The sequence below is a fragment of the Spea bombifrons genome, chromosome 3 (genome assembly GCF_027358695.1).
Source record: "Spea bombifrons isolate aSpeBom1 chromosome 3, aSpeBom1.2.pri, whole genome shotgun sequence".
NCBI classification, from domain to species: Eukaryota; Metazoa; Chordata; class Amphibia; order Anura; family Pelobatidae; genus Spea; species Spea bombifrons.
In genome coordinates this window covers 53,221,710-53,227,709 of record NC_071089.1, presented here as the reverse complement: position 1 = coordinate 53,227,709, position 6,000 = coordinate 53,221,710, and positions in this window count along the sequence as shown.

Sequence of the window (6,000 nt, the reverse complement as noted above, 5' to 3'; positions counted from 1 at the left end):
CTGGGCTGGCCGTAAATTGCCCAATTAATCTTTTTAGGTGGTAGCCCAATAGATTATGTTAGGGGATTATGTTAATGTTATCTGTTACTTCTTCACAGGGGGGATTTCCCTTAAGTTTTAGAAAAAGTCACACAGAGTGAAGTTACTGCCCACCCTCCCTTGTTTCATTGTGTTCTGGGTATGGCATCAGTGCGGGAGTTGGCCGCCTGAGGTATGGCAACTCGGGTGGCATTAGTCGGACGGCTACATCCACGACTCCTCATGGGATGGCCCTGGGGAGTTCATATCGGCTTTGCTACCCTGCAGGGAGGACGCCGGTAAGTGCTCTTAACGTCGTTTACGCCTGCGCCAACATTACCTAGTAAGCTAGGACGTTCATTGGTTTTTGCCCTTTATTATGATTTTATTAACTGGGGCTAACTGCGGGATATTAATATGTTTACATGTCTGAAGTTTATGTTTATGAATGTCGCAGGTGTTTTAATAAAATCTGTGACCGTTTTAAAATCCAGCTGGTCTCCTTGTCTTTATTGGGTGATTGATGATCGGCCATGCCCATGTCACGTGTGTCCAATCACGACTCCCTGTGCACTTCCGGACACACCCGTGTTTCTTCACCTGTCTTTCTCTGCAAATTTGTCTTCAATATTGGGCTTCTTAGGGTGCCTCCGCAAAAGAGCCTCTCCCCGGTTCCTCCAATTGGGGGAGGGAGTCTGCCCAGAAGCTCTGCCCTTTTTTGCGTAAGTGTACCAAACTGAACGCACGCCGACAAGAGGAAGACAGACAGAGTAAGACAGAAGACAGCAGAAAGAAGACAGAGCAAGAAGATACAAGAGAAGAAGTGGAGCCGCATGAAAGGAGACAGGGACCCGGAAGTGGTCTGCACCTATAATAGAGACAATGCGGTAGATATATCTATATATATCCATATCCATATGTATCCATCCATCCTATATATATATAGGAAGTACTGTTTTACCTGATGGATGCATCTGGACGTAACACTGTGTGGCACTACAAACCTCTCAATGAAATGTTTGCCTGGAAGCTTTTGCGATTCTCCAGTTCATGCTAAGGGCAGGCTGAAGTCTGGCATTTGGAAGAACAAGCGCTTTGATTTGTAGTATGCTACACCTTCAATTGCTCCCCTCCCCCAAATCCTTAAGGGTGACTGGCTTCTTGATGGCATAAAACCTGTTTAAAAACATGTTAACCATACCTAATTCTTGGTAACCATGGAAACAGTCTGGATTGTAAATTGGCATGAATACAGCAAATTGAGCGACAAGATCTGTACTGTGTGACATGTAAATAGGCTGCTAAATTTACAAGAACATTCAACATTGTTTCTCACCATTTTTGTAAAGGTGCTCTCCCATTTATACAAAAGAGTAATTGAATGCTCTAGTATGTGTAACAAATAAAGCGTATCGGTTCTTTCATTGTTTTAGTGACATAAAACAACACAGACGCTTTTAAGGAAACTGTCAAAGTTTCTTTGCCAACAACCAAAGAATTGCCATAAAATAATAAATGAGATAAAATCGGATATTATAGAAGAATGATATCTGGGAAGGGTTTGGGCACTAAACAGTGCCATGGATTGTGTCTAAAATGCAGCATTTAGTTATACTCATTACATTTTAAATGTCAGTCCCTGTAGATTGGATATAGAACAAATAATTGGATATGAAGTGTAAGATTTGCTCAGGATTAGTTATTGTGAAAAGGAACACTGATTACAAGGTTTTTTTTTGCCTTTTACGAAGGTGCATATGCTTATATTTATAATTGTTAAATATCCCTGTGTTATTTTATATATTCTGACTTTGTTGATTTTCTATTAAAATGTTTTGGTTTGTTTTTCATTCCATTTAGCTATGCACAGATCAGCTATAACATTATGAACACCTGCCTAATATTGTGTAGTTCCCCCTTTTGCTGCCAAAACAGCCCTGACCCGCCGAGGCACGGACTCCACAAGACCTCTGAAGGTGTGCTGGGGTATCTGACACCAAGACGTTAGCAGTAGATCCTTTAAGTCCTGTAAGTTGTGAGATGTGGCCGCCATGGATGCATCGTGGAGCCTTGTGTTCTCCAGGTAAGCAACGCACAAGTACCCGGACATCCACATGATGTAAGAGAAAATGTAATTCATCAGACCAGGCCACCTTCGTCCATTGGTCTGTTGTCCAGTTCTCATGGTCAAATGGCCATTGTAGGTGCTTTCAGAAGTGGACAGTTGTCAACATGGGCACCCTGACTTGTCTGCATTCGCAACAAACAGGGATGCACTGTGTGTTCTGACACCTTTCTATCAGAACCAGCAACCTTATCAGCAATTTTAGCTAAAGTAGCTCATCTGTTGGATTTGACCACATGGGCCAGCCTCCCCCCCCCCACGTGCATCAATAAGCCTTGCTTTTTCTTCCTTGGACCACTTTTTATAGGTGCTGACTACTGCAGACCGGTAACACCCCATAAGAGCTGCCGTTTTGGAGATGATTTGGCTCTTGTCAAAGTCCCCCAGATCCTTGCATTGTCCCATTTTTCAGGTGCCATGATAACAGGTGCCATGATAACAAGATTATCAGTGTTATTCACTTCACCTGTCAGTGAATTTAATGTTATTGTGTTATTGCTGATCGGTGTATACCTATACAAGCTTTTCTCCATATTACTTTAGCATTATCCCATTTCATCATCCTATAACCAATGTAATTTAATACAAATAATCTCAGTGGAATGCAAAGAGACATTCACGTAATGATGACCTATCCATAGAGTTTCTGTAGCCCAAAAGGATCCTTTAAAATAAGTCACTGGCACTCATTGTTAAAATACAGCATACCGAACTTCTTAGATTTAGTTGGTTCTTTGTGCTCAAGAATATGGCACATCAATGAAGCATTAACAACGACAGTCTACAGCACAAATGAACCTTGACAGAATATTGCTGCATGAATATTTCAGGAGTTTTTACTGAAAACTAACAATGCGTGTGTATGTAACCTTCTATATCTATATATATAATATATTTAAATTGTGCATTTGGATTTGTAAAAATTGGTAATTTATATCAGCAAAATGTGTGAATTTCATTCATTCGTACAAATGTCCAAAAACGTTTGCATTTGTTGCTGCTTTTTCACTCACTCGCACTCTGTCAGATTTTCTTATGTTCTCCCATGCTCCCTTTCACTCTCTCAATGTCTCCCTTTATTCGCCAAGCGCTTCCATGAATGCATAGACATCCTTGCTCACCTACACTCATACATAAGACATTCATGCTCACATACACTTATACATACAAAATGCCTGCACCCCCTTACCTCTCCTGCAGCTTTCTGTAGTGTGCGAGCAGCCTTGGATTTACCTCTGTGCTCCTGTCTCCCCATGCCAGTTCAAAATTGTTTAGAAACAAGAACAAATGGTTGCAGGGGTCACCCAGGCCACCTAGAGAGACGGGTCCCGTCGCAGTTGCGACTTCTGCGACCCCGGTAGTTACGCCACTGCCTCCCAGAAAAGGGCTAACTGAAGTGGCTTCACCTTTTTTGCAGAAGTACCCAAAGAGGCCAGAATAAAAAAAGAGATATGCGGAAATGCTTCTCTTTCTCTGTTGATTCATCTGCATTATTCTGGCCTCTTGGAGTACTTACGCAAAAGAGTGGAGCCATGGTGCACAGCACAGGGACAGTCTTCTCTCCCATTCTTCCAATCGGGGGGAAAGGGTGTCCACAGAGGCTCCTTTTGTGAAAGGGCGCCTTAAATCCTGGTTAAAGGAGTTCATATTGGAGAGAATTGGTAAAAATAAAGCAGATAAAAGAACAAGAGGTAAGAGAAGAAGCGGAGCTGGAGAAAAGGAGACAGGGGCATGGAAGTGATCGGCGTAGAAAGTAGGCAGACAAAGACTAAGAGTATATGACAGAGTGTGAGTGACAACAAATTTTCTTTATGAATTTTGTCCCAACCAGGAGGGCTGGAAATGAAATTCATTCTCCGAAAAATGGACCAAAAACGAAACAAAAAAATGATTTGTCCTTGGTCCATTTGTATAAGTCTACTATAAGTCCCGTAAGCACATTTAATTTCTTAAACTTTTGTATATTGGCTGAACAGCATCTGGGCATTATCTTGTATTAATAAGGGCTGATTGCAATTATAAGAGGACACTGATTATAAGACAATGCCCTAAAATTTGTATATTAATTTAGAAAAAAAAAAAGAAAAAGCCTGAATATAAGACTACATTAAAGGGAAAAAGTTGTATTAGTCAATATTAAATCACATGTAAACTTTTTTTTTTATATTTAATAAAAACTATTATTGAGAAAAATGCAATTTCTTTTTTTTATTTCTTTTTATTTGCCAACCTGCCCCCCAGTTATGCATATCTGCCCCACGGCATGCTACTCTGCCCCAGATATGCCTTATACCCACTATATGCCACTCTGCTTTCCTGATATGCCACTTTGCCCCCCTATATGCTACTCTGCCCCCTGATATGCCTTATACTCCCTATATGCCTCTCTGCCCCCGATATTCCTTATACCCCCTAAATGCTACTCTGTTCCCCAGATATGCCTTATTCCTCCCTATATGCCCCCCTGACCCTAGACTCGTCCCCCGTGCTCCAGACTCCTTGATGTCAAGTGGGGGCAGCCGGTGGACATCTGCGCAATGCGCGCAGACAACCTCCTCTGCTACCGGGGACTTCCGCCGGGGCTTCTATGAGTGAGCAACGGAAGGTCATGTCACGCCGTCATAGATGCCCTGGCGGAAGTGTCAGGTAACAGTGGAGCTTGTCTGTGCGCATTGTGCAGACATTCACCGGCTGCCAGAGAGGAGGATCCAGGTCTCCTGCAGTGCTGCGGGGGATCTAGATTTTAGTCTCATAGTCAGACCTCTATCTGAGATTATAAAACGACCTTGCATATAAGACTGAAAAAAACCTTGTCTTATAATGGAGCAAATACGGTATATCTATACATACACACAGTTATGTGAAAAAGAAAGTAACAATCTTATGCTTAAACTACAGGAATTTAAAAAAAAACAATTTGTTTCATGGATGGGCCGTATGAATATAAAATCTATTTGTGTTGGAAAAAGACTGAGAATTACTAACTTCATTTATATTGAGGGAAATTTAGGGGAGGAATTGGGCTTCCTGATCTGAAAAGATAGTAAAAAGCAAGTTTTATATTTCATGGACATATTTCAATTGCCAATATCCAAAGAACATGACAAATATAACCTATTGAAATGAACAAATTCCAAGATATTAATCACATATTGAGTTTTTGGATAACATTTTAAAAAAGCCATTCATATGAAGGATAAATCCCTCTGGGGATCTTGGAACAAAATATGACAGAAATTAAACTTACACTGGCAATTAAAAAAAGATTCAGCAAATAATGGAAGAACAGGAATTTGTATTGAAGAATTTGTTTTGTTATAAATAAAACATATATTCTCAAATTTGTTTTTTCAAACCAGAAATATAGAATAAGCGGGAGGGGAATTGTTTAGAAAACCTTGAAATAAAAAGCCCTACTTATTATTTTATATATTCTGTAATCAGCTACACTATTGGGAAGCCAATGGTCACCAACCCAGTCCCCAAGGAACACTGATGGGGAGGATTTAATAATTACAACATTCTATTCTAATAGGGAGTTTTAAAACACATGGACCATGGGTGTGCCTTGAGGACTGCCTTAAACTAACCTTCGCACATACTCATCAATCCAATTTCTTTAAGGATACTTTGCTGATCACTCAATGACCAATGGCCAATATCCAAGGGAGCCAAGGTATGATAATATATATTCCAGAGAACAGCATAGAGAATGGTGGTGAGGACTTGGCCAGCGCCCCACCAAAATACACCAAATAAATCAGCTAATTTATGTAGAGCACCATTTTCTTGCCATGGTACAAAAGGTATAGTTGTCCATTTTTATTTTGCATTACAAGATGACACATGCTCACTAT